Source organism: Triticum aestivum, chromosome 4B (genome assembly GCF_018294505.1).
Source record: "Triticum aestivum cultivar Chinese Spring chromosome 4B, IWGSC CS RefSeq v2.1, whole genome shotgun sequence".
Classification (NCBI taxonomy): Eukaryota; Viridiplantae; Streptophyta; class Magnoliopsida; order Poales; family Poaceae; genus Triticum; species Triticum aestivum.
Window position 1 is genome coordinate 672,214,108 of NC_057804.1, and position 13,048 is coordinate 672,227,155.

At 42.5% G+C, this 13,048-nt stretch overlaps 1 pseudogene; it reads left to right on the plus strand.

Moving 5' to 3' along the window:
• The first annotated feature begins 4,369 nt into the window (after positions 1-4,369).
• On the plus strand, positions 4,370-9,112 carry LOC123094074 (anthocyanin regulatory R-S protein-like; annotated as a pseudogene).
• The last annotated feature ends 3,936 nt before the right edge of the window (positions 9,113-13,048 follow it).

Consider the following 13,048-nt stretch of genomic DNA (forward strand, 5'->3'; position numbering starts at 1 on the left):
ATTTAGCCATGTTGTTTCCTTTGGCTGTCAAAGTTTTGAGGGTTCAGTATCTAAAACAAGGGCCTGATCTCAGCGTGCGGTCGCAAGTCGTTGCGGCGCCGACGGTCACTTGCTTCTTTGGCGATGACAAGTCCCCGTCCGTCCTCCAGCACCTGCGCCTGCCCCGCACTCAGGCCCTGCTCAGGGGCGGAGCCAGAAATTTTTGTCAATGGGTTCATTCACTAACTAGTTGTGAATTTTTTTAATGAACTTAGTCCTATTTTGTGACAAATTGCAATGAGATTATATCAGTCAAAGAAACCACAATGAATATGAAATCATTTATCACACATATTTGTCACTTAAAAAAATAAGAGTGCATAACATACCGATCAGATGAAATTATAAAATCACTTGTTTACATATTATTGATAAAAGTGGTACCAAAATAAACTTCATATTTCAGATCCAACTTCTCATCTTTCTGAAAACAATGAAGAAAATAACAAGTTAGTTTGGCAAGTTTAAAATAAAAGTGACATCATGTGAAAGAATCATGTAAAGTCACTCACATTTTAGAGCTTCCCTTTTCGATCTTTTATCACCTTAAAAAGATCAAACACAGCATCATTACTAATGGGAGAAAACATCTCTTTCTCCACATAGCAAATTAGACAATCACTCATGAATTGATCACCAATTTTGTTGCGCAACTTTTTCTTGACAACATTCATAGCTGAAAAGCATCTCTCCACGGATGCTGTTGCAACTGGTAATATCAATACTAATTTTAGAAGATGATAGACCAAGGGAAAAGTAACATGTTTATTTGTCTGCACCATTAACTTCGCAAGATCAGCAATCCCGTCCAAATTAGCAAACCTTTCATCCGCTCTCACATTATCAATGTAAGTGCGCAGTTCAGGACCAAGATCATCCATTTTTTTTTGAATCAAAATCATCTGGATAAAACTCAGCTAGCTTCACTAAGCTATCCAAGTTAAAAGTAACAAATCCATCGTTTGGGTTGAAAGAAGCCATGTGACCAAGTAATGCAGAATTTACCTCATTGAAACGGTCATCAAACTCTTGAAGTTGCCAGTCAATTACAGAATTAAGACACTCTACTCGGTAATGCTGGAGGTTTGTCTTATTAGTTTTTTGTCTTGGTTTGTGTCGATTGATATATTGCTCCAGCATGTCCGCCTTCTCAATGTCATGTTCTTCACAAAATGAATATGACTTCTGTATCAGTGAGTCCCATCCATTCTCCCTTAGTTCTTGTAGCTCATTCCTTGTGGACTTGACACATGACATGGCATTTAGGATGTCTTGATCCTTCTTTTGTAAAGAATGTGACAAAGTATTTGCATTTCCTAATATATGCAGCATCATGTGCAAATAAAACACAAAATCAAAGGTCTCAAAATATGCTACAAGACCACGCGCCTGACTTTTCTTTTCATTTTTACCTTCTTTCTCCACATATTTCAGAACAGACATGACTGCAGGGAACAACTTCACTAGACTTGAGAGAGTTCTGTAGTGTGAGCCCCAACGAGTGTCACCAGCTCTCTGAAGAGTTTGATCTTGATTTAACCCTCTGCCAGTGCTAATCTGCCCACTACCTATGGCTTTTATTACATCCTCTCGATGTTTCTCTCTAATCATGTCCTTTCTTTTGCAAGAAGCTCCAACCACATTAAATAAAATGGAGATCATGTAGAAAAAATCTGAAATATCTTCATGCTTCTTTGCTACTGCTACAATAACCAACTGGAGTTGGTGAGCAAAACAATGCACATAATAGGCTGACTTATTCTCTTGCAAAATCTTTGCTTTCAAGCCATTGAACTCGCCGCGCATATTGCTAGCCCTGTCATAACATTGTCATCTGACTTGTTTTATGCTTAAACCAAGATCGGTGAATAATTTTTGAAGTGCAGCCTGAAGACATATTGCCGATGTTTCTTGCACATGTACCACTCCAACTAACCGTTCAATGATAAATCCACGCTTGCTAAGATATCTCAAAACAACTGCCATTTGCTCTTTGTCAGACACATCAGCAGCTTCATCAATCAACAAACTAAACACATCACCTCCAATTTCTTCAATAATAGAATTCAAAGTTATCTGTGCAACAGAATAAGGGGATCATTAGAGATTAGTGTAAATTGGAACACAACAAAAATAGTAGGAAATATAATTTAATGATGATGTTACCTTGGCAAAATAGTTCGCAATTTCCTTCTGAATATCTCCACATACCCACTTGCAATTTTGTGGAGCATTCTCAAGAACTACCTTCCGTATATCATCATTTTGATTTGCCAAAGTTTTTACCAACTCTCGAAAGTTTCCCTTATTTTTTTGACTCTTCTGTTTCGTCATGGCCTCGGAAAGCTAAGCCTTGATGCAACAAGTATCTAACAGAATCAATTGAAGCATTAAGCCGAATTCGATTTTGCTTTTTTGTAAGATCAGTTTGCTTATCGAGAGCTACCAGAATTGATTGATCTTGATTCATCAAAGCATCACACCGTTTTACTGCTACATTATGAAAGCTATTAACATTACCTTTACCCTCATGGGTATCCAGCCTACTTTTCTTGTTCCAACCGTTCCAACCATTAATTCCAAATGCATCACTCCCAGCTTGTCCCTCATTATTATCTCTGAAAAGATAACAACACAAACAAAAGGCCTTATGCTCCTTGTCACTATACTCAAGCCAACGACCATAATCTTTAAACCAGTCTGGATTAAATCTTCGTTGAGTATCTCCAATGTCCCTGTGTGGATAAACAAAAGTAAATGGAGGCTTGTAAGGTCCCCTTGTTAAGTATCGTGGCCTAATCTCATCTTGCTTCTTAGGATTTCTTGTGTACTCCGAAATTCTCTTCCGATCAGCCGGATCGTAGGGCAATTCATCTAAATTAATCTCTTTGTGGACAGAAGGCTTTGGGAGACTACTGGCAGCGACATTTGATGCAGTTTGCTTACATCTGACGGGTGTCCTCGATGTCCCCGCGTCATTATCTGGATCAGATGATCGACTTCTCTTCTTTGAAAAATATCTTTCCATAGCCTGCATCAATGAAAGTCCATGAAAATAAGAATTAGAAAATTAGGGCAAAAGGCTATTAGATTTAGATTGGGTAGCAGAGGGAAGAGATGTGGAGGTGATATTACTGCCTCGAATTAGACTGCAGTTGAGCGCTTCTACGCTATTTACCGTCGGGCGTCGGCGTCGAGATGAGGACGGAAGCGACGGGCCTAACAAAAACGGGGCGAGACGGCGGAGGGAGAGGCGAGGCGAGTTGGAAAGCGAAGAGGTGTGCGGCTGCCGTCCGTGTATTCCTCGTACAGGTATTGATTGATCTTCTTTTTTTAGATGTCGTACATGTATTGATCTTGTACTAGTAACGAAGATGCCTGGGCTTTTGGGCCTTTTTATTTGTCTAATCATAAGGCGTTAGCAGCTTGATGGGGTCAGGCTTGATTTTTTATTGGGGTCAGGCCTTATATGTGGTACATGACATGCACGTAGGTAGCGAATTTCATTGGGTTCATGTGAACCCAATGGTTCAACGCTGGCTCCACCACTGGCCCTGCTTCGATGGTTGAAGTTTATACGCAGATTTTACAGGTGTATATTACCCGTCAACACATGTGTACCGCCTAGAAAGAAAATGATGCGTCAAGGCATGGATCTTAACAAGCGTGGCCTCCTTGTTTTTGTCCCTGTCCCCGGACCCCGATGGATCATTGACGGTTCATTAGTTTTCTACTCCCTCCGTCTCAAAATAAGTGTCTTAACTTTGTACTAGCTCTAGTACAAATTTGTACTGAGCTCAAGACACTTATTTTGAAACGGAGCGAGTACAACGGTAGCTATGGCAAAGAGCATCACCGTCGAGTGCTACCCTACGCACTCCGTGTCCTGTGCATGGCGATTCTCACCTGGTGGCCTTGTAAAAAGCCATTCCTGTTGTTGACAGTAAGGCATTCCGTTTCTATCGAGAGCAAATCATATCTCATATCTGGTGAGAGCAAAGGCGCTAGTCGACGGAGAGGTCCCCGGCGCTAGAAGGCTCCCTTTGTCCTTTGCTCCCACCACCCACTCATTTCTATGACTCACCATACCAGCATTTATCATCGATGCAAATGTGTTGCTGATACCGACAAATCCGTAGTTTTCATCTTTGATTTCCGTTGCTAGCTTCTACGGCCTCCCAATTTGGGCACGTTTGGCTGCTTATGCATGCTCCATGCTGTGCTGAAATCAGTGGTATAATCTAACAATCACATGTGTTGCTATGCGCTTAGAGACAAAGGAGGAAAGTTTACAATGCAAACAAGAGGTGCTAGCTGGGGCTGGGGCTAATATGGACCTCCGAGACTCTATATAACTTGCCTTGGATTCTTGGCCCGTTTTCGTATATAGCAGATCCATATCTTCCTCTCTAACAGGAGCAGAAACGTACGGCTCCTCTTGCTCTGCACACACACCAAGAGCTCAAGTAAGCATTAGTAATTGTCCTTATTAGTAATTCTGTTTCAGTTGGAAGGCAGATTAATATTCGGTTTCCCACTTCTTGGCTACCTTAATTTGTTTGCTCACCTGCGCATGCAATGCATAGGTATAGGAAACAGCTAGCTAGTGTGGTAATCAATGGCGCTATCGTCTGCTCCTCCCTGTCCCGGTCAGGAACCGCCGTCCGGGAAGCAGCTCAGCTACCAGCTCGCCGCTGCTGTGAGGAGCATCAACTGGACTTACGCCATTTTCTGGTCCTTGTCCACCGGCCTGCGCCCACCTGGGTAATAAACCAGTAACATACCTATACATAGCTGGTCACAAGTTTGTACTTTCTTGAAGCAAATTCGAAAAGTTTGTACTTTTCATGTCCGGAACCTGTCGCTTTGTTTTTGTAGAGTTCTGACATGAAAGAATGGGTTCTATAACGGCGAGGTAAAGACAAGGAAGATCATTAGCTCGACCATGACAGAGCTTACCGCCGACGAGCTCTTCCTACAGAGAAGCGAGCAACTGAGGGAGCTCTATGAGTCGCTCTTGTCCGGCAAAGCGGACCACCGTGCGAAGCGTCCCGCTGCCTCACTGTCGCCAGAGGATCTCGGGGAAGCCGAGTGGTTCTACACGCTGAGCATGACTTACGCCTTCCGGCCTGGTCAAGGGTACGTACACAACTATTCCGACCAGCTAATTGTTCGTGCGTTGCAATTGGGGGCATACCTATTCTAGTGGCTCGACATTAATCTTTTCTGACATATACCTTACACCCACCATATTCTAGATTTTGGTAAGATTTAACTTATATATATTTCAGTATGGGTAGGGAAAGACAAGGAAATTTTTTATTTAGTTGAGGTTTAGGTATGATTTGATTTCATTTGGGTATGGACAATAGGGAAAGGTAAGAAAAGTTTTGATTTAGTTGAGATTTTGGTAAGATTTATTTTGATCGGATTGAGGTAACACAAGATGACGTGATTTTGGAAAATCCCGGTTCGGTTTAGATTATTCCAAGTTACTCTATTTATGTTGGTTTTATTTTATGTGGCATCGGTTAAGATTATAAAAGAAACAATAGAGAACCAAAGTGAGAGAGGTGGGCATGGCTTGGAAAAAAGGGGGAAAGAAACTGTTTTTGACTGTAGAGTGAAAACGTTCTTACTGAAGTGTTTGTTCTTCAAGTATAAGTTAGTATGGGGCCACACATTCTATCAGTTTTTTGAGCCATTAGTATGAAATCCGATGACTCCGTTTCATGTTCACTCCCTCCCTCCCAACCTAAACCAGTCAAGGCTCTTCACCGTACGTCTCAGACGAGGTCCTAGGAAGCCCTAGTCAGCGTGCTCGGGCACTGTCTACGGACCCTCGTCCTCACCTATGGCGACGCTGCAGCGATGCACGTTGCCCACCTCGGGCGAAGTTCTGACAAGCCCAAGCCCGCGACGCCATGGCCAGCCATGGCGTTCTCGTCTCGAGCTCATTGTTGCGCTGCCCTCTTTCATGCAAAATAGAAAAAAAATCTAAGGAATACAAAATGGGTATATGTTCAATGAAGGGAAAAATTCTCATGAGCATGTGGAAACCTTCTTATTGTACCCCCGGGCAAAAAAGATTAAAAAATTCAATTGCCCGATGAATCGCAACTGCTAATTGATATATTTACTTTGTTATTTTCAGGTTGCCAGGCAAGAGCTTTGCGAGCAATGAACATGTTTGATTGTACAACGCTCAGTACGCAGACACCAAAACTTTCCAGCGTGCTCGCTTAGCAAAGGTATCTTACATATTTATCTCAAGCTAGGCATAGATCTTTCGGCCGTTAACTAACACCATGATGCTTGCCCATGCTACCGGACGGTTAAATCAGACCGCGCCTATTCAGGTGAGCACATGCCTTTATTACTTCACATGCTTCGATCGCCATATATGCATCTATCATATATGCTTTTCTTAAGTACGTGTGTGCCTTCTAGATCTCTGATCTCCAGCTGGGTCACATTTTTCAGACAGTTGTTTGCATTCCCTTCATGGGTGGTGTGCTCGAGCTCGGGACGTCGGATTTGGTGAGGGCATTTCATTTTCGCTTTATGTTTTGTGTGTGAATGATTTTCACTTTAATTTTTGAGTAACTATCAACATATTATTTCCTTTAGTTTTGCCGATGGGTGCACGCAAACTTTTTTAGTAGTGACGGTTTCAATTTCTGGTACTCCCACCGTTCCAAATTAGCTTGTGTAGATTTTTTTTATTTTCAAAAGTTAATTTGTTTAATAATCAAGTGTATAGAGAAAAATGCATTATTAATATCAAATAATATTATATAAAACGAAAATCCTACATCTACTAACAGCTACGAACGTTAAAATTCCTAATGAACTAACTACCCCCCTGAATTTCGGGTGGGGTGGGCTCCTTCTTTCCCCATCCCAATCACAATTTGCCATCTGCATAATCACGTAAGACTTATGTAGACTCCTTTGTAAGTGTAGCATTGCTCTATATAAAAATATGTTTTACAAATGAAACGATTAGTTGAGGGATGGAAAATTACACGGCCTAAATGTGGATGATTCCATCAATGTGGGCGGCAGTTTGAGACTAAAATATGATGGGACACCAGGCTAGAATGAAGGGTTATTTTTAGCTTTGTATGAGCAATATCTTTAGCTTTGTATGAGCAATAGGATCATCACAGGCAGGTGAATCACTTCACCTATCAATGATGATACCTCAAGTGGATGATGTTTGAAAGCTCGTATGCAATATATCTCACTACCATATATGGGTCTTATGTACAACCACAATGATGTGTTAACCTGTCAGCAAACAGAAAGAAACACCCACCTATAACATACTACTTCCTCTGTAAACAAATATAAGACCGTTTAGGTCACTACTCTAGTACATGTTTTTTCCCACCCATGTGAGATACATGTCATTTTGAAAGATCCGGACACTTGTCAGCAATGATCCTTCACATGTACTTTACTTTGTAGACTATATTAAGGTTCATTTTTTTTCCTGTCATGATTGGTGTAGAAAATGTTTGTGTTTTGTGCACAAGGTTAAGACAAGCTACCTCATCAACTTTAGAACACTATTCCCCCCCCCCCCCTCTCATCCAGATTAATGAATTGGTACTGACAAGGATATATCAATGGATTTGCTAGGTATTGGAGGACCCGAACATGGTGAACCAGATCGGCACATCTTTCTGGGAGCTACCCTTCTCGGCATGCTCGGAGTCTGAGGTGCCAAGCTCTAGTCCATCGACAAACGAAACAGGGAACGGGGAGGTAGACATCGTCATGTTAGAAGACCTCGATCACAATGTCGTCGATGGGATGATCTCTAAGCTTGGGGAGGTCGAGTGCATGTCCGACATCAACCTCGATCATGTCTCTGAGGAAGTGGACAAGTTCTATGGCCTCATCAAGGAGTTGGACATGCGTTCTCTTGAGGACAACTGGGTCATGGAAAGGTCATTTGAGTACATGTCTTCCTTGGAAATGGCACCAGACATGGATGCACCAAGCATTGACGATGCCGTCATCACTTTAAGTAGCTTTGTTAAAGGCTCTCATCCATCATGTTTTACGGTGTGGAAGAGGTCATCTGACTGGGAACACGTGGTTGCGCGGGTCACCGGGGAGTCACAAAAGTTGTTGAAGAAAGCTGTAGCCGGTGGTGCATGGATAGCGAGACCTCAAGAAAGTAACATCAAGACACATGTCCTGTCGGAAAGAAGGCGTCGGGAGAAGCTCAATGATATGTTCCTAGTTCTCAAGTCAATGATCCCGTCCATTAACAAGGTAGTAATATCTAACATCCATTGCTTGTTAACAAATTGCGGACATTGTTTTTCATAGCTTTTTTTTGGTTTGCAGATGGACAAAGCATCCATCCTTGCAGAAACTATAACTTATCTCAGAGAGCTAGAACAGAGGGTAGAAGAGCTACAATCTAGCAGGACACCATCATTGCGCCCGAACGAAGCACCAGGACAAGGGCTCCATGAGGTTGTCGGCAAGAAGAAGATCAAGCTATCAACTAGATCCAAGAGGAAGGCGCTAGAGATGGAGAGGGAGGATGACGATTGCCCAAACAATGTCGTTAATGTGACCGTGATGGAGAAGGAGGTGCTCTTGGAGGTTCAGTGCCGATGGAAGGAGTTGTTGATGACACGGGTGTTCGACGTTATCAAGAGCCTCCGCCTGGACATCGTCTCTATGCACGCATCCACACCAGAAGGTCATCTTGATCTCAAGATACGAGCTACTCAGCAGGTCTCGATCGCACCAACTTCTAAGGTTTATCTGATAATTTATATAATGTAGCATCAATTAAGGCTCCATGATTATCCTTTCAGTTACCAATCATTGTTGGATTATTGCAGTTTGCAGTCGGTTATGCTGCCATTGCACCTGGGATGATCACTGAAGCACTTCAGAAAGCTATATGCAACCGCTAAAAGAATTAATATCAACAACATGACCTGACATTGGTAGAACATTGGTACTGATATTCCCTGCTAATCTTTATGCCTTGTGGACAAAGTTGATGGTCCCTTAAGGGCAAGGGTTTGCAGTACAAGTATTTCCCTCGGTGAAGAACTAATTTTATCAATTTGATGGAGCACTTGACTAGAGTCAACGAACATCACTTGCACACAATTAGATAACTTCTTCTTGGTCCAAAACTTGGAAAGTGATATTGTGAGTCTTACAAGCCTTGCCAGTTACAAGGATTAATGAATAGTGTGGTTGTTATTGATGATTGAAAGAAAATAAACAAAATGTTTCAGATTGTAAAGAATAGAAAAAGAGTTTGATCGCGGATGTGATTACAAGGAACAAAGGACCAGGATCCATAACTTCACTAGTGTCATCTCTCTAGAAAATATAGCATATGTGTGGTGAACAAATTACAGTTTTGTATCAATGAAATTTAAGTTTTTATAATTGATTATATATGGCATGCTTGCATATAGGCGTTACGTCGTTGTATCTATAGACTCTTATCCAACTATATCTATATCTAAAACTCCACCAAGACCGCATCCATCACACATCTCTAAGTATTAAGTGAAAAACAGAGCATTTGAATTAAGCAAAGTGAGATAATGTAGATTATGTATTCCGTTTACCTTTGGTGTACGCTTCCTCTCTAACTTTCAATATTATGTAATTTTGATTCAAGTGGTCAACCAGGGTCAAAACCAATTTTGTTCTAAGGTGGCGCTGTCGTAATGGTACTTTGGCCACGTAATTTATCCTTGGTGGTATCAATACCATACATGAAGTTTTTCACCAAATATCTTACATAGACCCAACGTGTCATTGAGGATCCCCCCCCCCCCTCTCTCCCTCTCTCTCTCTCTCATATGCAGTGTCTATCCAATATCTGGCTATCAACATTTTGGAGGACCAGTATCCAAAACAAGGGCCGTATTCAACCAGGGATAAGCCCCTGATCTCACCTTGAGGTCGCTTGTCGTTGCTCCGGCGATGACAAGGCCCCGTCCATCCTCCAGCACCACCGCCTGTCCCACTCTTTTTCTTTGTATGTGTCTCTGATGGATTACTTACGCCTACCTACAACGTACCTTCAAAGAAAATACAAGAAAAAATAAACAGGAATAAACATACATTTTTTGTAGTATAAATTAGACAAGTCTTGTTATGGTCCATGAAATACTAGCATCACGGTCGGAAAACGAGTGTTACTGTTACCAACCCTGTCACTTTGTGGCGCCGTGAAAAGCCATTCCTGTTGTTGACATGACAGCAGGGCATTCCGTTTCTGTCGACAGCAAATCATATCTCATATCTGGTGAGAGCAAACAAAGCGCCAGCAGACGGACCCTTGATGTGGAGAGGTCTCCCGTGCTACAAGCCTCCCTTTGCCTTTTGCCCCCACCACACTCGTTTCTTTCATGACTCACCACCATACACTACACGGTAGTTATTATCCATGCATATTGTCACTTACTACAGCTTACAGATCTGTCGTTTTCAATGTCATTTTATGCAGAGTGTCATCACATGCATGCGTGATCTAAACATGCATGAGTGTCAACTTAAGCGGTGTGGCCTTATCCTCACGTGTGTACTTAGAGACAAGAAGTTTACGATGGAGACAAGAGGTGATATGTAGCTAATATGGACCACACTCTAAAAGTTTACGACGGAAACAAGAGGTTTTCTCACTGCTGCGGCTTACCAAAAAGTGGGAGTATATATGCTGTTGTTGGTGTAACCAGCAAGCAGGAGTGCTTTGCTGTCTGTGTCCCTGTCATTTGCCCGGCTACTCCAAGATCTATATAACACATGCCTTGGATTCTTGGCCCTGTTTATTTTCTGGTGTACACTTCTCATCCTTAACTTTCAATATTGTGTGAGGTTCATTCTTGAAAGTAGTCAACCATGGTCAAAACCGAATCTGTGCCAGGTGGATTTTTTTTTACTTTGGTCCCATAATTAAGCCAAGGTACCACACATGCAGTTCTTCATGAAATCCAAATAATCTAGTGCTAGACCCAACGTTTCATATATATATATATATATATATATATATATATATATATATATATATATATATATATATATAGAGAGAGAGAGAGAGAGAGAGAGAGAGAGAGAGAGTGCGGGAGGGGCCACGGTGGTGACATCGTGGACCTCACGAGTGTGGCCGCCTTGTTTCTTGTGGCTGTGAAAGTTTTGGAGGATCTGCATCCAAAATAAGGGCCATGTTTAGGCAGGCATGAGCTCCTGGTTGATCTCACCATGTGGTCACAGTAGATGACAAGGCCCCATCCGTCCTCTGGCACCGCTCATTGGTTTTTTGTCCGTGCCTCTGATAGTCAGATGGATCATTCACGCTTTTTGGCAACATGCTGGATGAAGAAAAATAAAACAAGAAAAAGGAAACATGGCTGTCAATTATACTAGCATCACCGTCAGAAAGTGAGTGTTACTGTTATCCACACTGTCACTTGGTTGTCCTGTGCATGGCGACTCTCTCACCTGAACTGTCACATGACGTAAACAGGTGGACGTGAATCTATTTTGAGCTAGAGTAAGTCTTATCATTCTTACACACACCACATGGGCAACACATAAAACCATCATCCCGTTTGTTTGCCTCAGCCGCATGCAAAAAACTCTGCATGCCATTAATGAACTGGGGAGAGTGTCGGAAGGAGGCAGCGGCGGCGCAGGTGCAGCGGCGGCGCAGGCAGAAGCGTTAGGAAAGATACACGGTATCTGATACCATGTAGATTATCGATATGTGCATTGATCGTATGTCGTAGCATATATAGAGTACAAGGGCAAGAATATCTCAACCGTATCCGATATACATGGAAAGTATCGGGAGATATTCATAGACTAGGAAACAATAATAGAAGATCCTAGCTGCCTAATGTACATGCGATCATGAGTATCTCAACATCAGCATCATGGGAAAAACAGATCCCAAATTAAATTCATGTCTCGTCTCCTTCTCCCTGAGAATAAATCAAAAAAATCTGTTCTTCTTAGCGGCAACTCTAAGGACAGAACTCCTGGCAAGCCAGTTATCCTTTTGAATATTAACATTACCATCATAGACCCCCCAGATAACTCCACATTTGAACAACTCAAGACTATGCATGATACCTTGCCAAGATGCAGAGACGAACTTCGGGAAAGCAGTATCAAGAAGGTGACCCTGAGGATAGTACTTTGCTTCAATAATCTGGCCCATAAGGACTAAGGAATTTCCAATAAACGCCAAGCTTGTTTGCCTTGGGAAATCATACCATTTCTGTTGAGAGCAAGGCGCTAGTTAATTTGGGAAGGCCCCCCATGCTAGAGGATAGTACTTTGTCTTTTGCTCCCACCACACCCATCTCTCCCTGTCACACAAACACACACATTGAGGGAGAGGGAGAGGCAGGGACCAAGCCAGCGATGCCGTGCTCGCATAGTCAAGAGACAAAGTAATATACATTTTTGTGAAAATCTAGAGATGGTACTCAGTGCCTGTCAAATATTTAGCCACGTTGCTTCCTATGGCTGTCAAAGTTTTGAGGGATCAGTATCTAGAACAAGGGCCTGATCTCAGCATGCGGTCACAAGTCGATGCGGCGGCGGCCGCCACTTGCTTCTTTGGCGATGATAAGGCCCGTCTGCCCTCCAGCTCCTGTGCATGGTGATTCTCACCTGGTGGCGTCGTAAAAAGCCATTCATGTTGTTGACAGCAAGGCATTCCCTTTCTGTCGAGAGCAAATCAAACCATTTCGGGTGAGAGCAAAGGCGCTAGCTGACGGCCGTGACGCGGAGAGGTCCCTGATTCTAGAAGGCTCCCTTTGTCTTTTACTCCCACCACCCACTCATTTCTATGACTCACCATACCAGCATTTATCATCGATGCAAATGTGTTGCTGATACCGACAAATCTGTAGTTTTCATCTTTGATTTCCGTTGTTAGCTTCTACGGCCTCCCAATTTGGGCACGTTTGGCTGCTTATGCATGCTCCATGCTGTGCTG